The following is a 23,713-nucleotide window of genomic DNA, read 5'->3' on the forward strand; positions in this document are numbered from 1 at the left end:
AAACACTTCCTTAAGTGCTTAAACTGTTGATCATAGACTGGGTATTCAGCTAAGCTTTATGCAAATATAGTTTTGGATATGATGGTTAAGCATCAAGTGGGGTTTCATTCTAGCCCATTCTAAAAACAGTTAAAGCCTGAAACAACCATTTAAGTGTTTTCTCATTGTCATCCAATCCTGATTTATACAGTTCCAATATGTTGCTCGTTTATTCTATTTCATTTTTCATACATACATAAAGTTTCATATATAACTTACATATATTTCTATAAAAAGTGTAACATCTGTCTTGCCCCCTCCCCCCCCCCCTTTAAAAAAAATAAATAATAATATTATTCTCATTTCTTGAAGGAGCATAGTAAGGGGAGAAGCTGTCCTTCTTCTCCTTTGGTACCCTCCTCAGATATCTGTATCCTTTTCGTAAGGATTTTTGCTCCTGTGTTTCAGATTAACTATGAAACACACACAGAAGTGAACATGACAGCCTATATAATTTAGAACACTTAATTTATCTATTATTACTCATCCATTGAGTGATAGCATAAATTTAGGTGATTTTAAATGTAAGATAACCACCCATTAAGTAGTTAAACTTCTAAAATAGTATGTCTGAGATATGGCTTGGCAGCAGCAATTTACTCACTAAAAATACCAGAAGATCTCTCTAAGGACTTAAGCTTGGACTTCTCCCTGAATGCAACCAGCATGCATGATACTTAGGTAAAGAAGTCTTGGAGCCTTTAAGCTATTGTTTCAACATGTATGAAGTGGTTATACATCTGCATACACTGGAAAATGTGCTCCTAAACCAAGAGTTCAAGTCTTCTTTCCTGACCTTGAGGTTAATATGCATTCTGGAAGTGCTTTAGAACAAGCTAAGGAATTCATTGAAGTTATTCTGGCTAAAAGACCCTTTCCCAAGGATTTTTTTTCTGGCTTCTTTTTCTCTTTTGTCAGAGTAGAGAGCAACAAGTCATTAATATCAGATACAAGTTTTCCATTTGCTATAATGCTCCAATCACCATAGAGTTCAGACGTTTTAAGCTATCATTAAAGACTGGTTTAATGTTATTTTACACTATTCTAACTATTGAAAAAGGCTTAAGCAGGAGCTTTGCATTAGTTTTATTCCTGGGAGTGACCATTCTTGACAATTAAACAGAACCTTGAAGTAGGGATAGCTGTAAGGATCTTACTGAATTGTGAATTCCAGTTTGCATAGCTATGTCACATTTGCTTTAATCCAGAACAGCCACTTCGTCTCTGACCTCTCAGCCCTCATGCTCAAGGGGAACATACAAAATACCTTCAAAAGATAAGTCTAGAACTAAAATTCATAACTCTACTGGGCACTAAAAACCATGGACTCAACAGAGACATTGGTTTTATGGCACATTATATTTTTTGCCACCCCAGGATAACCTTTCTGTGCTTCACAGACAGTAAATTACTTCTCTCTCTCGTTCTCTCTCTCTGTCCTGTAGGAGTAAACAAATGTATTCTTTCCCTTTCTATTATTTCTCCACCCAACATTTATGAATTATGGTTTTTAATTGGCAAGTTTGATTAAATTAAAATCAGAGCAATGTATCTCAACTTTTATTTAGTTTGGAAGACTGATAATTCCATGTTAGATTGGAGAAAAGTCTTGCATGCTTGAAAGCTTGTCATTTTTCCCTCAAGTATTTCATTAAGTCTACTAGAAGATTTCATTTAGTCAAATAGCAGTAACTCTTCTTAAAAACTGTCTGCATTTATACTGTTAGAATACATGTCTGGAATAATACCACTTAATTCACAGTAATGTGCTGATTAGATACAAGTATTTCCTCCTTTTCAGTTCCGTAAGTTTTATAGCAGTTTAGTCTTTTAATAATTTTTTTTTTCTTTTTAATTTAGTATTTTCTATTTATTATTCCCATATTATTGTATATGTGGTTACTAAAGCATTTTGAGGTCAGTCCAACTGAGGAGCAGCGTGCAACTGTCCTTGTTTCTTATTTTCCAACAAAACCCAGAACAACTACAGGAATACAATAAACTTGATAATTGTTCCTGTTTTCAAGATTTAACTCTATCTACAGAATTCGCTAATTTCTGAAGTTTCTTGGTGCTCAGTGATGTCTGCTGAAAATGTCTGATGTCTGCAAAACTCCAGGCAATATCTGTAACTGAACTCTACTTGATTTTTAGTAGTTATTACTGTTTTGATAGAAACTGGAAAATGCTGAAGTGTTGTCAGTCTCTATGATAGTCCTTTTAGCATTTGTGAGTACCAACACGTTTTAAAAGCAAAAAAAATTACTCAAAATATTGTGCCAAATAATACAATGAAGTGAAGTGTATATTGTTATGTACTGTTCACTTCAGTGATTCTTAACTTAAAAAAATAAAATCAAGAGAATACACTGTCTCTGCAGGTCTGAGACATCACAAGAGATGCTTCTGAATACACCCTCATGGTTTGGTGCTTACTTTTATCTGGGAGTAACAATGCCATAAATTCAGATCTTGGCTCTGTTTCTAGTGTTATAAAACTTCAGTAAAATAAAGGAAAGAAAAAAAGAATCTGGACTCGGCATTATGACATAGCAGCTGACTAGCCTGCAGCATAGATCAACATTAATTGTGATCTTGTCACGTTTCATAAACTGGTGCAAAACTGGACTTGGTCAGCATATGCTACAAAATCTGTATGCGAACTATTCTTAATTCAAAAAGTGGTGCTTGTAATTCAGCTGCTTTGCCATGTTTCCTCAAAAACTAAATAATGTCTTACTACACAGTTAATGGTGATCATTTTTTCCCTGTGGAAGAAAGCCAGTTCTTTTTATTTAAAAGAAAAACTCTCAGCCTTTCGTCTCTTTTCTTTCTAGTTCTCTTATAAAACAGTAGAGACTTCTGAAGAGAATTTACTATTGCTTCACATTTAATTATTTTTTCAAAATTTTTTCAAATATTTCTGGTGGTGATCACTGTTATTTACAGTCTAATCTAACGAAAGCATGCTTAGCTTCAATCACCAAAGAAATTGGGAATCACATCTTTTTATTTTTTTTTCTGTGTGACTAAAAACATTAATTTAATCTTTATAATTTTTTTTTTTTGTGTGTGTGTGTGTGTGTGCTTACATAACAAAAGTGCAGTTCAGAAACATAATCGTGTATTGTGTAATAATTTCAGGAAGCTACTAATTTGTTGCAGGATTTATTATTCATATTTAAAATTTAAATTGAAATTTCTGATGTAAAAAACACAGAACACTCTCAAGACTAGTTATTGTAAAACACAATGATCATCTGCTGCTGACCTTGAAAGTATTCGATGTTATTCAAAATACTCTTTGTTGTGATAAGAACTTAATAATAGAAACACTTCTGCCAAAGCATATGTCTGTATCATAGATTCTTAAGAAAGCCTAATCTGTTACTGAAAATGTGTAGTATAGAAAAATCTTAGTTTTTCATTTTGGAAAACTGCAACTTCAGTTGTGCAATAGTACTGTATTTGTCACAATGAGAAGAAAACCTTAAATCCATTTGAAGTAATACACTCACAGTTTCTTTGAAGTACCAGGGTTTAACTATTCCTGTTGCTCAGTAGCTGGAGTTTATGCACTTGGTTGGCTCTGTATTTTCCAGTTTCAGTGGAATGGTAAGATTTGGAAGTCAGGACTTGGTTTCAGTCTGTGGAGGAGAGCAAATCTGAAGTTTTGATCTTTACAGCCTGGTCAAGTTTTCCTTGTTGTCACTTGGTCTTTCTCCTCCTTTCCTCTCTCAGAGTTAATACCCCTGTCCTGAGTCTCTTTTCCCAGATAATCATGAGATTCTTTGCCAAATGAGCATATTCCTTGCCACATGAGATTCCTTGCCATATTTGTTTCTGTGCAATCAGCAAATCTGTTTTTCTTCTGGTTCTCCTCTTTGATCTCTCCCTCCCCACATCACTCAGGTGTCTCTCTTCATCTAACACCAAACCTTTCCAGACTCACCATCTCTCCTGACTCTTTCTCCAGTTGCACTTCATGTTACTTCAACTGACCAACTTTGTCAGCTCAGGACCCAATGAGTCATCCTAATCAGTCAGTTAAAGGCCTTCCACATTCATGTCCAGTTTCACTCATACCGAACAGCAGTCATTTAAAATCTATTCTCCCATTCGACAGCCACACAGATCCTCCTCTGTGCAATTTACCCTCTGCTTGTACTTCCCTTGTAGGTGAGACAGTCTGTTTGTATGGATTGGGACATAGGAAAACTGCATTATAGGTGAAATACAGGATCGGTCCTGGGATGGGAATTTCTCTGCAGAGGTGGAATCTTTGAGCTCTCAACTCGTAAATGCTTCTCCTGAGCTTGTTGTGACTGCAGTTTTCAGAGCCTTATTATCTTGTCCAAGTTTGGGTAAATGTTCATCTCGTGCCAAATTTCAGTCCGTTTTCCATACCCCATTGGGTGAGATCCAAATGTTTTCCTGTAGTGCTTGAAGTTTTTGTATAGGCAAAATAAGTAAAATGTTTTCCTCATACACTTTGTTTTCAGGGTAATTGGGGTAAAACTATCCAATATGAGTCATGTTTAACTTGTGCTCTAAAATTTAAAAAAAAAAAAAAAGTTTTAAATTACATGTATGCTTTGCTTCTATAACAAGTTGATTCCTTTTCTTTGCTGCCATTCTGTATTTCACAAAGAAACAGAAACATTAAGTCATAGACACCCCATCTTCATACTATTATTTCTGCTTTGCTATTTCAATATATTAAAGGCCACCCATTGATGTATTTTCTTCATGTGATGAATGAAATAGTGTTCCAAACACTTTTAATCTGAAACATGGAAGACTGCATCAACTGTGATGTTTCAGGAGAGGACAACATGCAAGTCCTCTTCAGGGTTTTACAGTTCAACAAAATGGTTTTAAACTATCATTTAAAATGTGAATACATATTAATAGTGTGTTTGCCTACATTACTTGATGCATTTTTACTGATGTTGCTTTACTGTCTAGCTCACAGAACCTCATTTACAATTCTCACTTTTGTCTTGCCTGCAACATCTGTTTTTAAAAACTATTACCTCACCTCTTCAATTCCTAGTTTAATTCTTAAAATTAGGTCTCTTTTACTCACCATGTGTCTGATTTTTTTTAATAGTGATGTATTGTTTGGTTTCCTCCAGCCTCATTAGTGTGAAGGTATCCAGTTAGTACTTGTACCTATAAAATATTCCTTAAATTGTTGACTTTACTTTTGAAGATGTGTTTGAGTGTGTTTACTGATTACACTTTCTAGAATGTATATGTAATTTCTTGGGAGCAAGAATCCTGTCAATTGGTATTTTTGCAGAAAGGAAAATTATTAAAAGTAGAATTATTATGTGAAAATATACATTTGCAGGATTACCATCTGTTTTCAAAAACAGGGTCCATGTTTTGACTTCTAAAATTATCCTAATTGTGCGCGTGTGTTTTTTTCTCTCCAAATTGTCAATCAAGTGTTTTTCTAAGTATTATCTTGATGTCACATATGGCTAATTTTATATTTGTGGCTGAAGCTTCCTAATGTATATATAAATAGCATAAGTTTTCAATTATTGTTGCTTTTTATATTTTTTTCTCATTTAATCACTTAGTATTTTGTTTTCTTCTTTTAGTAATTGCTAGCATAAGCCACTAGTACATAAGAAATGCTTCTCAGACATCTTTGCGTTGTGTTTCTGTATATACTTTGTTTTCTGTAACTTTATTTAATTTATTATTATCATTTTTTTAATATTGATTGGTATTCAGAAAAAATCATCTGCAGGGTGTCTCCAGTCAGGTCAGGACAAATTTACTAATCCTGTCAGCTTAAAAAAAGTTAGTATGTTCTGAAAATCTCTACATCAGTACTAGAAAAAAGTTTGGTTTTAAAAGTAGTAAAGTGAATATCAAGGAATTAACAGAGGAGAGGAGTATCTCCAAAACGTTTTTATCGAAACCACAGTGGAGTCAGTTTCTTACTGAAAACTATCTATACTCTGTCTGTAGGGGGTTAAACCTCTATTTTTAATTTTCCTAAAGTAATGCTCTTATGATCCAGAGCTTCTAGGTAAAGTAATCTTGATTGCTAATTCTGGAGATATTTTATTTTGCACAAATTATACAGAGTGCACTGCATTATCAATGCCATTTTTTTCTACTTCTCTCTGCAGTTCCAATTTCTCTGTACACCCCCTAGACTTCAGTGTACAGTAAACATGGACTGGCTACATTGCCCTAAGCTGTCTGTGCCTGACTGGAGAATTTCTTCCAGTGTTTATTCTTAAAGATGGTGACAAAAGGACTGCTTTGTCCACCCAAGATGGTTTGCCAACTGAAATGGTTCAATGAACTAGACAAAAAGATTGACATACCTGTAGACTGTATTAGAATTGTTATTAGAAGACATTGGTTGATATACATTCTGAATAATGTTTAGAATAGACTGAACTGTAATTTTTTTTTTTTTGACTTGATCACCATATAACTATATAGTCCCTACACAGTAGAACTGCGTTAGCAGAAGAAACAGCAAGACAAGAAATATTCAACCTCATGCATTGTCCTGGACAATACTTGGTGAAATTTTCATCTCCTTACTTGCAGAAACTTAGTCTTCCATAATTTAATGTTTTCCCTTCCATTGATTATTGGGCATCATTTTATAGGGCTGTAATCTGATTGCTTAGCTAGACAAAAGAAAGAAATCACAATTCCCACTACCTCAATATTCAGTGTTCCAAAAAACACCAATAAGCAGACGAGTGGTGTCCCTACTATATACAGTATACAGTATCCCTACTGTATACAGTATATATACTGTAGTATATATAGTATATACTATATATAGTGGAGAGTATAGTATATATAGTATAGTATATACACTATATACTATATATACTAGTAGTACATGTATAGCTAAAATTGAATAGGAATTTTCGAAACCTAGGCTACATATGTCTGGATTAAAAATCCCTCAACTCTGTCAGACTCAGTCTATGCTTCAGGTTGCAATCTGAATCCAGAAATGCTCAAACACAGTTAGTAGGGATTCCATATGACACACCTGACTATGCTTTTTCAAAAGTATCTATCCGGTAGGATCTCAGTCAAGATCTGATTTATATCTTTAACTGCAGGTATGTTAACTATATTTTTTTCAGTCTGGCAGTGTTTATTAAACATCATAGGTTTATATTATTGTGGACTGTAAGATACAAGATAAACTTTTTTCTGTTGCACCTTAATTTGCACCTAATATTAAAAAAAAAGCTACAAGTGTGTGAGTGTGTGTGTCTGTGTGTGTGTGTTGGGGGGAATTCAGTCACTGGCTGCTTTGTGTTAGTTCTGGATATTCCAAGAAAGATGCAATTGAAAGATATGGCTTAGTAAAGACAGATGTATATCTTCAAAGATTAGATTGATACAATGGCTTATTTCTACATATTTGTATAGTCCCCCTGATAACTTCGAACTGCTATTTTAGAAGACTATTTGAATAATAATTACTGCAAACATTGCAGGCATGTAAATGAACATGACCACCTATAACATGCAAAACTGTATTATCTCATCCATTTTAATGTTAATACTTTAATTCTAGTAGTGTGCAGATCTTAACACATACATAAAAGAGTGGGAGTATAGGCAGAAAAGTTAGTTGGAGTTCTACCGCTGTTTTCAACTAATAGCACATCTACTTAAATTGTTACCCCTGTTTCATCACAGTTGAAACATTAGGATGTCACTTAGGATGATTTTGTTACTTGCTGCTGTCATATTTTTAAAGCTAGGATCTAGTGCTTTAATGTTAGTGTGTACAGAATGAATTTTCAGCCAGGTATGATTATTGCTTAATTAAGATACCTGCAGTACTTCTCAAATGTATAATCTTGACCTTGCCATATTTCTATCATTCATTAAGCAATATATGGTTAGATCATAAGATTCTCTTTTAAACTGGTATCTAATATGACATGTTACTGATATATAATAAAAAAGGAAATATTAAGAACAGGTACGAATATTTAGATTGTATAGGTTGTTATTAAAACTACTCAAATGGTAATCTTCCATTTTGATATCAAATACTGAAATTCCTAAAAGAATGCCATTTGAAGCTGGTCTAGTGAACAGCTTCAGATTAGCAAATCACTAGTAAATAAAACTAGTGAAACTTAGATAATAAAACCAGAGTGGAAAAATGAGATAATTATATAACTAAAAGTGCGTAATAGGGTACATATCAGTTTCTGAATTTGTGTACGAATTTGCGAATAAAATCACATAATATTTCTTTGCTATTAGATGCTGTCAAACAGCATATTACTCTTAGCTTCCAAAAATAATACATTTCTTTTTGCTTTCTTCTTTTTATTTTAATATTGCTACTAAATAAAACATTGTAGGATTTTATTTCTTAACCAAACAAGGGGAAAATAAAATACAGCCACCTCTGGGTAAATTCCTATAGTGAACAGCAACAACAAAAGAAGATGCTTACACTTTTATCCCTTGTGGATTTCTTTTTAATATTTCAGAGCAACGAACATAAGGCTGTTACTATCAGCACTGGTGTATTTGCAGCGATGCCTATCAACATCCACCAGAGAGCAGGGCAGCTCCAAAACCCACATCTTTCATGCTGTGGAAATTGATGGAGACAGCAACACAGCCAGCTTCTTGGCCAAACAACATGGAATGCAGTTCATTTCAAAGGTCAGCGCATATTTAAACTTGCTTCATTACTCCCACCTTTATGCTTGAGATTTTCATTTTTTTAAAATCAGTTTACCTAGAGGTTCCTTTAGAGACAGAAAAATGAAAGTGCTGAATCCTATTTTCATTTGGGGATATCAAGCTTTTTATCAAATTATAGAGGTGGCGTTTCAGAATATTTCATATCTGATCAGAAGGAAAATCCAAAAATAATTTTCTCTTTATTCAGGAGTCTTTCAGGCACTGGGACTGTTTTATTTATTACTTAATATTGTGCTCCAGTCAATCATTTTGAATTCAGACAGGAAAATGGAATTTCTATTTTTAAAAGGAAAAAAAATGAGGAAAAATGCCATTGGAATAAAGCAGATTTTATTATTTTTAAAAATACAAATACGTATTTTCTTCCTATGCTACCTATTTTATTTTGTTTTAACCACAGTACGTTAACAAGAAGACACTTTTTAAACAAAGGATCTTATATAAAATCTCATATTAGTTAATTACAAGCATTTATTTTCAGAGCATTTCTACAATTTATCTTTGAGCTTGAAGAATTATGTCCTTGTAACACAATCAAGGGAATGCTTTTCTTTCTTTCAACTAGTACTCCATGCACATATTTTCTATATGTAATGTGTGTGTGTGTGTAAGTGTTTATATTGCATTTAGCTTCATTTTAACTCTCCATCTGAAGAAGGTTATTCCCAAAGTGTATGTTAGTAATTGGGTATACAGCCCAAATAGAGGAAACCTGTTCATAACTTTCAGTTACACTTACTGGTCTATAAAACTAGACATCTATACCAATGACATAGTGTTAAATTTTTCTGTTGCTTCTATTTTGGAAGCATCTTACATCAATTAAAATAGGTCATAAATAAACTATGAAAACTTTTCATATGTTAATCTACAGCAGACTCCATTCAATGACCTGTAAGTTGTTTGCCAATTTTAATGAAGTAAGTCTTGAAGTGTTCCTGTTGCTTTTCTCTGCATTTCAGATGTGAAAGGCAGAAACAGAATAAGTAAAACAATTTGTTCAAGATCCATATAGGAAGTCTGTGGCCCAGTGAGAAATGGAAAATACATTTCTGAATTTTCAGTTCTGTGCTCTAGCTGTAACAAATTATCCTGAGAGAAAATGTAAACAGCTTATGAAGAAGAGGCAACACATTGTATGTACCTCAACAGCCGTTATGGTCTACCCTACTCATGAGAATCACTGAAGGGCCCTGAGGAAAACTGCACCCAATTTTCTCTTGGAAGAATAATGATGACAGCCTTCCTTGTGTGACACCCTTAATGTATAAATATTAAAACAGCCACAAACTGCTAGAATAATCATGTTAATTGAAAACCAACCAACCACCCAACACAACAAATAAACACTGAGACATTGGACAGTAAGTATTTCTATAAAGGGTGACTTTAGTGATTAGGTTGTTTAGGAAGTTTCCCCAGTTTTTGAGTAATATAGAGGTATTTATTACAAGGGGAATAGGTGATGGTTTCCTTTGCTGTGCAATCTGGGCACTGTTTATGGCTAGGTTGCTGGAAATAAAATTGGTAGCATAAGGGAGCCAATCAAACTGTATTCTTTGTCCTGTGGTATTTATCTAGGAAAACACCTTCTTTATTACAGTATATAAGAAAAAGCAAAGGGTAGAAAGAGAAATACATTAGACGTAGGAAGAGTTTTTCCCCTGGCTTCTCTGTGAATTTCTGGTTTACAACCTGTTGTGTAAGCAGCAGATACCTTTCTTAGCATTCTCATTTCAAATATGAGGAAAAAAAAAAGCTTCTGTGGTATTTAAAGCTTATGGTCTTTAAGCCATGAGGAGCACTGGTACAGTATTAAAGATTCAAATATGATTAAGCTTAATATTTTTCAAACTTTTTGTTGGCTTGTAATAAGCTTACAGCATGTGGTACTTGATAAGACAAGATGATACTAAAACAGCATTTGGAAAAATAAACCTGTAAAACTTGATAAAACTTATTGTTGCTAAAATTCCTGGGTAGCAGGGAGCATGAGCAGTATTGCAGTTAGGACTTATGCTTCTGTTTTAGGTTTCAATATGACAAAGCATTTGAAACGTATACTTAAGTTCAATCCCTTTTCAGAAAAAAATCATAATCATGTGCCTATGTTCTTTTGAAATAAATGGGATCTAAGCATATGCTTAAGTGCTTTACTGGATAAGACTGGGCTGTTGAATGGGGTTCTTAGTGGAAAAAAAACACCACAGTTTTGTATGAAAAAAGTGACATCAAAGACTGAAAATGGTATCTTTTAAATATGTTACTGTCACCACAGGAAACAGGCTCCTGTAGAAATGGTAATTATGTATAACTGTGACATCTTTGCTTCAGCATGTTAGTTGCAATTTATAGTTGCAGTTTAAAGGCATAACTTCCCTTTGGCATAAGTGTACGTTTTTACTATGATACAGTGAATAAAGACAGTGAGTTAAGTTTGTTACTTTGGAGTGCTTCCTCTCATTAAATGCTGTTACTTATTAATATGCAGATGCTTGGCAGCACAGTAGGAAAATTATAGCTATGGAAAAGGCTACCGAGGAGGTACCACACTGGAATGCACTTCTTCAAAGTGCATAACTCTTGAATGATAGACAGTGAGTAAAATCCAAAATATTGAACTCTTGACATTGGTTGCCATACTATTTTATTTCACATTCTACACTAGCGAACTTACAAATATAAGCAGCGATGTGGAGAGATTTTTATAAGCTTAAATTATTGTCAAAATTTCTCTAAAATTTAAAACCACTGATAAAAAGTCCCTGTAATTCAAACACTTGTGAGATACTCTGCAGATACCCTCCAGAATGAAGGAGAGCCTCATCAGCTCTAACCTGACTGAAGTATTTTGCAAAGAATTGCTTACTTTGGTTCTGTTTTGCACATCAAGGTGTTAGAATTTCATTGAACAAAGGTTAGAGAAGACAGAAGATATTAAATATATGTATATATCAGAGGTATACATTGGTGTCAAATGTATGTTAGGATTCTCTCACACAGTTGTATTTTAAGTCAGTTTAATGCCCTTCTTTTAATCACTTTTGTAATGTAGGCTAGATGAGTCTTGTTTCTATGCAGCAAAAAAAATTTTCTATGGTGTTTCTAGGTGGCAGAAATAGAGGATACAGTGCCAAGCACTTCAGTGTTATTCTCTTTTTTCCTTCCTCACTCGTTAAGATAGAGGTTGTGGAGAAGATACAAACTTTATAGTATTTCTTTAGTCTCAGAAGGAGATGTTAAAGAGTAAGACTTGAAAATGGAGTATGTGCACACCAAATATGAGTCACTAAGAACACTTTTTGGCTGTATAATACAGCCAAATAAATAATACAAAAATAATACTTCCTTACCTCAGTGAAGTCAACCAAAAACCTCCCATTGACTTTCAAGGGAGCTTAGAAGAATGATTCTGTGTAAATATACCCAAGTAGCAAATATTTAGTAGTATTTAAACTATGGGAGACACTCATGGGAAGCAGAGAGAAAAATCATATATTTGATCTCAGTCATCCATTTTTCCAAAGTGGAGTTTCTGTATTCTAGTGCATATTTTGCCCCTTGTAGAAGATAAAAAAACACCTAAAATCAGTTTACACTCTGTTCATTTAAAGAAGCAAGGCTTTTGTAAAAATAGTTTTAATGAACTCCCTTAGCTGAGACTTTAAAAAGAGCACCAAGTTTTAGTGATTTTACAGAAGTCAGAAAAAAGGAAAACAAGTTTTTTTGTGTGTGTGTGTGTTTGTTTAATCTGGATTTGTAAAATATTTGGATTATGGTGTATCTGAATCTCAAAGTTAAGCTAGGAAAGCTGGGTAGTGGAGGAACTGAAGTTTACCAACAATTATATTACTGATGCATTAATTACTGAAGAAAACCTGTTTAATTTCTGGATCAGTTTTGAAGAGTTTGATAAATACTCTTCAAAATATGTGTGTAAGTGTAAAGCGTATAAGAGAGTGTGCTTGGTTAGACACACCCAATAGATATTTATCCGAGTGTATAAGTACAGGTATGTTGCAAATTTAACTTACAGCAACGTTTCCTAGCTATATTGGGTATTTATTCTTCATCAGCAAAACTCCAAAAAATATTATTTAAAAGGTGCGTCGTATTTGCAAGTTATATCTAAGCTTCTTTTTATTTATTTATTTATTTTTTCCAATGCAACCTGTTTGGAAACACCTACAGTGAAGTTCAAGGTCTTGATATTCGTAAATTTGTATAGAAATTCTAAACAAGTCTTGGGTAAAAAAAAAAAAAAAATGAATTTTGAAAAAGGATTTGAAATGAATTATTCTGATCAGGACTGAAAGATTGATTGTGTGTCTGTATATATATATATATATTTAGAAGGTGAAGGCAGGCTGGGCAGCAAACCCCACTTTTAATAAAAATGGGTTTAATACAGGTACTCTCTAGGAATGAAAACAAGATCGCTGAATGACATTTTGACTGTAAGGTTAGTTTCATATTCTTTCTCTTTCTCTTCTCTTAATTTCTCTCTCTCCTCCCTTCTTTCTCTCACCCCTTTTCTTTCTTTTTTTTCTTTTTTTTTTTTTTTTTTTCTCTTTTGATCTTTTTTTCTTTCATTTTTCAATACAAAGCACTTTTTAGTAATTTCATGATAATTTCACATTCTGTTTTCTATGGTCTGTATCTTCTTTATTATTTGGATATCAGTTTCTGATCTTATGATAAGTCCCTTCAATACTGTTGTAACTTTAATAGCGGAAGTACATAAAATCTAAAGAAACTAAGGAAATGCCTCTTGCTGCGTAGGACACTGCCTTAGTAGATCCTATCTGAAGATAAGTATTAACTTACTATACATCACCATCATTCTGTGTGCAGTTTTGGATACCAGAATGTAAGAAAGATATAAAAATATTTGAGAGCAGCCAAAGAAGGCAATGAAGATGGTGAAGTGTCTGGAGGGGAAGACATATGAGGAGCAGCTGAGGTCTCTTGGTTTGTTCAGCCTAGAGCAGAGCAGGCTGAGGGGAGGCCTCATGGCGGCCTGCAGCTCCCTTAGGAGGGGAGCGGAGGGGCAGGCGCTGAGCTCTGCTCTCTGGGGACAGCGACAGGACCCGAGGGAATGGCATGGAGCTGGGACAAGGAAGGGTCAGGCTGGGGATTAGGGAAAGGTTCTGCACCCAGAGGGTGGTCAGGCACTGGGACAGGCTCCCCAGGGCAGTGGTCACAGCACTGAGCTGCAGGAGTTCAAGAAGCGTTTGGACAGCACTCTCAGACACATGGCCTGGTTTTTGGGTGGTCTCTGTGTGGAGCCAGGAGTTGGACTCAGTGATCCTTGTGGGTCCCTTCCAACCCCAGATATTCTGTAGTTCCATGATTCTATGACCTTGCTCTATGGGCATGTGTTTCAAATCAATGATTTCTCTCAAGTTTCACAGCACATCTTTGGTGTATTATATTCACTAAAGAGTAAGGTCTGTGTTAATCATCTGTCCCTATGTGAATTTTTTTCTAGTCTACTGCTTCTATTTATCTGGAAAATTAATCTTACATTTAAATTATGATTTTGATTATTAAGGGAGCTAATTCCTTTGCCTTGGGTTGATGTACAAGAAAATCTGTTTTTCAGAAGGCAGGGGTTTCTGGCATAGAGACAGATACTTTTGTTTCTGTGCCTTCTCCTCTCTGCCATCCTGTGAAGCTACTGAATTGTCCAGGAAGTGTTCCCTATGTGACAAAGATGAAATATCCCTGATTCACACTGAAGTCTAAAAGTAGGAATGACTGCATTTTGCTAAATCTATGGGGAAAAGCACACCCTAGTTGGTGCTAGGTTTGTTAACGATCCAGGTGATTGTTTGAGGATTTGAAATCAGGATGTTTAACGAGACACACTACAGCAAAAGTGTTCTCTGTTTTGTATTAGTTCACATGTGACATCATAACTGCTTTTTCTTTATTATGACAGTTACTAAGTCATCCTCTTTTTAATAAAAACTGTTATTTTTTCTCAAATAATCTGCTTCTGGAGTCAAGTTTTCTTTCAACAAAAGGCATATTAGTCTTTTTATAGCATAAAATTAATACCCTTTTAGGCCGTTTATTGAAGATTGCAGTGTTATTATTTTGTACTACCGTAAAATAGTAGCTTCAGTTCTTTTAATCTCAGCTAAAAATTCTCTTTCATTTCTTGAATGAGTTGTAGGTTTAGAAGGACTGTACATCATTTCCATGGTTTTGGCTTTGCTGTGTATCACTATTCAGATGCATATGTGACAATGGCTTATGCATTCACCCTTCTACCAGGTGAATGCTCCTATGCTTGAAAAGGGCTTTACAAAAAGGCAGAGAATTATGAGCAGTCATTAGTTATTACCAATTTATGCTAATATACTAGGAACCTAATCATTTAATCATTCTGATTGAAATGATAGGCATGATTCACAGGAGATGTAAATTGGTATAGCCCTATTTAAATCAATGAAACTATACTGATATATGCCAGATGAGAATCAGGTCCCTTATCCTGATTTGAATAATTTAATGGTAGGCTGACCAGACCATTAGAGAATACAGTTAATAGAACAATCCTATATTAAAACTGGAATGGAATATGGAAGCTAGTAATCTTTTAAATCTTTTTAAAAATCTTCTTTTTTCCCTCTATTTACCTGTGAATAGACAAGTCTTACGTAGATCAAGTTTAAGCTTTGAAGTTGGTAGTGTAATGGTGTATTTAGCAAATAACCACAATGTAGAAAAATATTGGAAAATATTTTCACATGATACTTTAAAAACAGCCAAGTTTTTGATGATTCTTGGAAACAAAATTATTTTACCTCTGCAGCTGCTGATATTATACAGCACTCTCTTTGTCCTTACACTTACCTAGTGTGTTGTTAAAATAGTAACCAGAGTGTAAAAGAAAGGTGGATAAAAACAGAAAAACACTGCAATTCATCCAGTTCTTGTTAATGAAGGATTATTCCCTACTAAACATATATAGTGTCATTTCAAATTCTGCCTGTCATTGTAAGAAAGTAGCGTAAACATGGTTGCAAGTTATTTATTTATTTATTTTTTTACATGAAAGTATCTTAAATAAGAGTTATGAAATTGCAAACTCTCCCTGGAACTACAACAAATGTTTCTTCTCATTTCATGCACCTCTGGGACTGTAGCACTGGAAAATGGATGCAAGAACCCATAAATTTGCCAGATGCTTGGTACTGGGTTCCTGGCATGCATTTAATCCTTCACTGTTTTTGTCCCTGAAAGGAGAAAAAAATCAAGATATATTGGAATTTGGTTTAATTTAAAATATATAACTGAGTTAATATATGCATGTCTATTTTTGCAGTGATTGCCAGCGGTGTTTAGCAAACCGATGTCGATACCTCGTATGTACATACATTACATATGTGGAATGGTATGGAATGCATGGTGGACTAATTCATTTTTTTCTATCAATTTACTATGGAAGGTCCTCTGTATCAAAGGAAGGTGATGCATCAAGGGACATTGTTCACTGTTTATTAGGATCAGTTTGATTTTAAGAACTTTGATGTCAACTATATTAACTCACAAAGTTTCCTACATCTTTTAAGTTGCTTTGCAAGAAGTATTTTGCACCACTGAGATTAATTTTGAGGCTGCATTAATGAGATGTTTTATCTTATACGATGATATAGTTAGAGAAGGTAATGTAGACAAGTTTAAGGTCTGGAATCTGTATTTTAAGAGGAAAGTGAGACTGGAAAGGGAAGAAAGGATTGCTCATTGAAGGACTATCACTGCAATGTTTTATAGTACTTCATTTAATTGTTTAATGATTATAATACATTCTATTTCTGTAGCACACTTCATTCAAGACTGCAAAGACATTCAAGACTGGACCTTGGTCAATATCATTAGATCTGTGACATCTGATTTCAACAAATTTTAGCCAGGTTGATGTTTGAAATAATTAAAACTCTTTACAACTTTGAATTATATTCAAAGACAAGTTGGGAGAAGCGTAGGAACTTTGCATGGTCCTGTCTTCCAAATGAATCAACACAGCAGAAAAAAAAATGAATATTTCTGTTAATGTGCAAAGTTTTTACACTTTCATTTTAGAATGAAACTATAAAATATGAATAAAATATAAAAAATCAGGTACTAAAAATAGATTTAAAAATATATTCTTTGTTTTATAAGAATCAGAGAGTGGCTGAATTGGGAAGGGACCTCTGGAGGTCATCTGACCCAACTCCCCTCCTCAGGTAGGGCCCCCTTGGGCAGTTTGTCTAGGACCATGTCCTGATGGCTTTTGAAGATCTCAAACGAGGTAGACTCCACCTCTCTGGGTAACCTGTGCCAGTGCCTAGTCACCCACACAGTAAAGAATTGCTTCCTAGTGTTCAGATGGAACCTCCTGTGCTCCTGTTTGTGCTCATTGCCTCTTGTCTGGTCATTGGGCTGCACTGAAAAGAGCATGTCTGTGCTCTTTGCACCTTCCTTTCGGGTATTTGTAAGGATTGATGAGATCCAATCCTAAGCCTCCTCTTCTCCAGGCTGCACAGTCCCAGCTCTCTCAGCCTCTCCCCAGAAGAGAGTTGCTCCAGTCCCTTCATCCTGTTCATGGCCCTATGTTGAAGTCTTTTCATTATGTCCATGTCTCATGTCTTCATTGTCTTCATTATGTCCAGTTTAGTTGACTACCTTAAAAGTAATACCACAAACATAGGGAAAGATTTCAGTGGTCTGAGTGGATGGTAACTCAGAAATATTAAGTTAATGGCTTCTTTGGAAATGCTAGTTGAAGTAACTAGTAGTTTCATTGGTGTGATGAAATGAAACGTTTAATAATTTTAAACTACCTTGTGCTAAGTGGAATTTATAATAATTAGACTGGGCATTTTCTTACTGCTTTGACTGGCATACTCAGTGTTTTCTAGATAGGGATCTCTCTTCCTTCCCATCAAAAAAGTTTTCATACTGTCAGAGTCTGTGTATAGAACTTATATCATCATGATCATAAATTGCTGTTTCAAGAAATTTATTCCTCTTGCAAGCTAAAAAGTGGGATTATCCAACATCCCCAAACCGGGGAAGAGATGATTATGACACGTACCTCAAAGCGAGGGTACATGGAGGGTGCTTTTTTCTCATGGACTATCATAAAAGCAAGAACTTTGCATCTGATGACTTAGTGCCAACATGAATGGAGAATCTGCCCCCAGGGTTCTGTCTGTAGTAATTTAGAAAGTAATTCCTGAGCTGAGAAGCCTAAACTGCTTTCCTCAACGTTGGTTTTCGTATACTGTAATCTTCCTGGAGAGTCTCAAAGTGGTTTCAGCATCACCTGAGAAAGCTGTTTCACAGTCAGGATCAAAACCATATATGTCTTTATTGATATATGTTAACATCTTCAAAGACTTGCGTATGTCCCCATCTGAGACAAGTGTTTCTAATGAGCTTGTGTGAGTGTGTGTATTGCAGCATCCACATAGACACAGGCAAACAAGCACCTGTGTACACTTTCACTTGCACTTCTTTTGGGTACTAGCAGAGCTCTTTGTGCCCTCTCTACGTGTGATTAAATATTAATTAGGCTTCTAATATAAGCAAGTGAGTTCACAGGCCCGAGTACCACATAAATAATGCAAGAGGTACCCGAAGGCTCAGCTTTAGAAGCTGATTGGCCACCTTGGATTTGTATAATTATGAAGTTTCATTATTAACAGTGGAAGCAGTGGAGAGATTTGCCTAGCTTGAGGGACTTTGAAAGCATAAGCTGTCTCATTAGGGAAAAAGGGAATAAGGCATAATATGCAAACTTGTTAGAAAAAAAAAAATAAAAGGAATAAAAATTAAGCATAGATATTTAATGGGAGTATTTTCTATGTATATATAAACATTTCCAAGTGTATAAAAGGGCAGAAATTCAAATAGGTGAGGTTTACACTATAGCTATTTAACAGTTTTGTTTGTAAGTGGTCTCACTTAAAAGCATTAGTTCTCAGTATAAAATAATCTTTAATATTTTACAGAAAAATCCACAGGTAGCTTAATGGGTTCTGCAAAGTGAGAGGTGCAGAGGTGCAAGAGAATGAACACAGTCCAGGGTTCTTGCTAGAATGTGTGTTGTGCATGCAATTAAATCTCAAGGTCAAACAATTTACAGACAATTACTTTTCTAACATCTCCAGAAATGCCTGCTTACACGTCTTTAATTTTAAATGATACTGATATTCCAATTCTCCCCAAAGGTTAATGCTGACTAAATCCAGCTGTGACCTGACACGATGCGACAGCACAGTGCCTAATTATCCTCTGGATAGTCATTTACTTTAAACCATTAAAGAAATAGGCTGAGAGGAAGATTTAGGACCCAGAAAAAATGTTAGCCTGACTTCTTTATTCTTGAGGATGGGATGGGCTGAAAAATAAAAATAAAATCTTGCTAAATGTTAGCCATTTGCTTTGATGGCAGAAAATTGTTCATCCCACTCTGTTTTTTTTACAGGTTAAATTGCTAACTAGTTCATTTTATCCATTGCCTACGGCTTGCGCTAAATGTCAGTGACAAATTTTGTACTTGTCTTGAAGAATGAATTAAGTTATGCACAAAAGCTATAGTGCTCTTTTTAAGATGAGTGAATTGCAGAGGGAAAAAAAAAAAAGTTGCTCGTTTGAAAAAGGATTATTTCGATTAAAGGCCTTTTCTATTGTAGTGGAAGACAGGTAGTGGTTTAAGATAATTCCGACAGTTACCTCCCACAGAGGCTGCAGTCCTTTACTAGAAATTTTTTTAAGAGCACTTGTGTCAGATTATATACTATGATTATTATCATAAGACCATTTGTGACAGTAAAGGGGGGAAGAATTACAGAAAATGGCAACTATTATTCATTAACTAAGGTAAAACTGGTCTTTCTTCAGCGAGGTCAGCATTCCATCACTGTCACACAAACCATTCTATGGTTTGTAGCAATGGCAATTAAAAAAAAAAAAAAAAGAAAGAAAGAAAAAAAAAAAAAACACACAACAAAACCCACAAGTATATTCTATGCCAAATGTTGGTAAGAAAGAACAGTTCGTTCAGCAATTTATATTGAGAAGACTTGGCACAGACTTTACAATCCATCTGGTTTTTAGTTATCTGGCTCTGGTACCACCCCATCATCTATCAGTGAATAAAAAGTATCTAAGAATGATTGCTATCATCATAGTGTTTGAAACTCTAAACTGTTTTACTATCCATAGGCTAAGCCTAAGGGAGCTCTGCATGTTCATATTTTACTTAGTTTTATTTTCATGTGCACTATATCTGTGTACCAAAAATCCAAGGCGAACTTAAAGTTAAGACTGGACTTCAGTCCACATCTCGTTATGGGGGGCTTTTTTAGGAACTTTACATCTCTCACCTCAGTCACGTGGTATAACTGATGCTCTCTTGCACTTATAGCACTTAATTGTCTCTAGATATAATTATTACAGCAGGGAAAAAATATTCTTAATTTATTATGTGGATTATGGTAGTGCCTGCTATTTCTAACCGTAAGCAGGGTACCATTGTGCTGCGCATTGTACAAAGACACAGATTTGAAAGAAATGTTGTTTTTAGTGGCACCCACAGGTTTTGGCAGATACTTTTCTCCTCTCACTGTGTGCATAAATATTTTCACTGATACCAGCTGTAGAGAGTGATATGGTAAATGCTAATCTCAGTACAGTCATAGCAGTCACAAATGGAAGTTAGATCTGTAATTTCAAGCTGAAAGCTGAAACGAAAAATCTCGTGATTATGCACTAGTGCCCTAAGCTACTGAAATATTCCCTCTTCTTTTCTCTCTACACTCTCACATGCAGGCAAGTGCATAAAGTTTCCTCCCCAAGACAAAGAAAAATACAGATTATCATTTTTCTGGTGATAACAGTACAGCTCCTGAAAGACAATCTGACTCTAGAAAGTAATACAGGTTGAATTGCATCTCACCTAGCTGTAGACATATAAAGCATAGGTATCTCAGTTTGACCTAGTCATCTGTGCTCCTCTCACTAGAACGTGAGAGAAAAAGGTGTAGAATCCTCGAATCATCTAGGTTGGGAAAGACCTTCAAGATCACCAATTCCAACCACCAACCCAACCTAATAAGTCCCATCACTAAACCATGTCCCTTAGTGCCACATTGACGTCTCTTAAATACTTCCAGGCATGGGGAAGTTCCACCACTTCCTCAGGCAGTCTGTTCTAATGCCTGACCACCCTCTCGGTGAAGAAAGTCTTCCTGATATCCAACCTAAACCTTCCCTGGCACAACTTGAAGCCATTTTCTTATGTCCTGTCACTTGTCACCTGAGAAAAGAGATTGATACCCTCCTTGTTGTAGCCTCCTTTCTTTTGTAGAGGACAATGAGGTCTCCCCTCAGCTTCCTCTTCTCCTAAACTAAACAATCACAATTCTCTCAGCTGCTCCTCATAACACCTGTTTTCTAGTCCCTTCACCAGCTTCATTGCTCTTCTCTGCACACATTCAAGCAGCTCAATAGCCTTGTAGTGAGGGGCCGAAAACTGAACACAATATTTGAGATGTGGTCTTAGCACTGCCACGTACAAGGGGACAATCTCTTCCCTAGTCCTGCTGGCCATGCTATTTCTGAGGCAGGCCAGGTTGCTATTGGCCTTCTTGGCCACCTGGGCACACTGATGGCTCACATTCAGCTGGCTGTAGACCAGCAGCCCCAAGTCCTTCTCTAGTGGGCAACTTTCCAGACACTCTTCCCCTAAGCTGTATTGCTGCAGGGGTTGTTATGACCCAAGTGCAGGACCCTGGCACCTACTCTTATCGAATGTCGTTCGATTGGACTTGGCCTACTCAGATCCCTCTACAAAGCCTTCCTGCAGATGGACTCTGCCACCTGACCTGGCATTGTCTGTGATCTTACTAAGTGTGCACTCAATCTCCTCATCAAGATTGTTGATAAAAACATTAACCAAAACTGGCGCAAGTACTGAGCCCTGGTGACTGGCCACCAACTGGACTGAACTCCATTCACTATGACTCTGAGCCTGGCCATCCAGCCAGTTCTTCATCCAGCAAACTGTACACCTGTCCAAGCCATATGCAGCCAGTTTCTCCAGGAGAATGCTGTGGTAAACAGTGTCAAGCACTTTACTAAAATCCAGGTAAAATGACGTCCACAGCCTTTCCCTCATTTAGTAAGGTGGTCATATTGAAGGAGATCACATTAGTCAGGCAGGTTCCACCTTTCATAAACCCATGATGGCTGGTTCTGATCACCTGATTGTCCCATATGTGCTCTATGATGATATTCTAGATGACCTGTTCCATACCCTTCCCTGGTACTGAGGTAGACTGACAGGCCTGCAATTCCTTGGATCTTCCTTCTTGCCCTTCTGATAGATTGCAGTCACATTTGCAAACCTATGGCCAGGTGCACATAATTTTAGGCATCTGTTTATGATGAGGCAAATTATTCCGTAAAGGTATTTGATTCTGTTCACTAACTCTAAAGAGAGCTTAAACTTGATCTAAGTTTTAGATTCCCACAGGAGGGCACATGTACCACTTATAATCTTCCTTTCCCTAAAATTTTCACCTTTGCCTTGCCTGATCACAGATGAAAAATTCATTTCCACTCCCATGCGTGAAAAAGGATCCATCAGGGTTTTTATGAAGTATATTTTAAGCTTTCTCAGTATTTTTTTTTCCATTTGTAAATACCTACACTTTTGACCTTCCTTTTGATATGCTAGTTGGAGCACCTTCATTCCCATATATATATATGTATATAATCTTGGATCACTTATATAGCTCTCGTCTGAGTTTTCTCTTCACACATTCTTTGTAGTGTGAATAAGTGTTATAAGAGTGGTCTCACCAAAATGTTACATGACTATTCCTTGCTTCTGTTCCTTAGTATATGGCAATTTCCTTAACTATTAATGCCACAGCACTGCATGAAGAAATTGTACAGAGACAGACATTTATAATTTCTTGTAATACTATTTTTTGAAGAAAAATCTTAATTCTTTGCTCCCAGTTACCTGTGTACTTGCATTAGACTGTATAAATAACTGTATTTGTAACTGTACATTTTTCAGTGACCGTTCAACTAGGTGGTCATTTGCAACTGTTGCACTCTACTCATTGTTTATCATCATTTGATGATATAAAATATTTGAATTAAAGAAGCTACTGCATTTTGAAGCCTGTCAATGAGTTAGATTTACTGCGTTTTAGTTACACGGAGTAACTAAAGGTGACTTATACAAATGTAAGTATTTTATCTAAGCCATGCAGGCAGGCAATGGAGAGAAAGAGAGGCATCTTCAGAGGGCAATCCATCTCACTGACTCCAGTGGAAAAGCAGATCAAAATTTAAATAAAGCAAACAAATAACAAAGAAGAAAAAGACAACCCAACCCAAATCCAAATTATCTTTGCACATATAACTCCTCCAGAAAATGAGATAGAAGGAGAAAACAACTTGTTTGCAACAGATCATGGTCATTTTCCACAGACAGCATAAAAACTCTAGAAGCAATTCTTCAAATACTGGTGTATTTTTCTCCAGTGACTGTTCTAGGTCTTAGAAATAGCTTAGACTCAATATGTAACTTTGGGACAGATAAAATCACATGGGATAAATATCAACCCATGACGCTTGCTATTTGAAAATGTGTTTTTTACACTTCCTGTTTTATTTATGTGAGAACTAGGGGAACATTATTTAAGAAAATATAATGGTCAAATATGTTAAATTTTATGTTCAGCTCTTCAGGGTAAGAGAAAGATTTCATTTCCATGTTTATTCCTGGAATAGAATCCTAGAAACTGTTTTTTTTTTTTTTTTTTTTTTTTTTTTTTTTTTTTCATTATGGCCTTTTTCACATCTTAATTATTGTATAGTCCCTTGGTAAATTCAATCTTTTACTAAAAGTTGTAAT

At 35.5% G+C, this 23,713-nt stretch overlaps 1 long non-coding RNA gene across 1 annotated transcript in view; it reads left to right on the plus strand.

Moving 5' to 3' along the window:
• Window positions 1-23,713, plus strand: part of LOC311434942 — a 153,094-nt gene that overhangs the window by 34,246 nt on the left and 95,135 nt on the right. Inside the window, exon 4 of the long non-coding RNA XR_014691848.1 lies at window positions 8,559-8,736. This is a non-coding gene — a long non-coding RNA (uncharacterized lncRNA). The remainder of the gene's footprint in view (window positions 1-8,558; window positions 8,737-23,713) is intronic.

Source organism: Aythya ferina (genome assembly GCF_964211825.1).
Source record: "Aythya ferina genome assembly, chromosome: 3".
Lineage (NCBI taxonomy): Eukaryota > Metazoa > Chordata > Aves > Anseriformes > Anatidae > Aythya > Aythya ferina.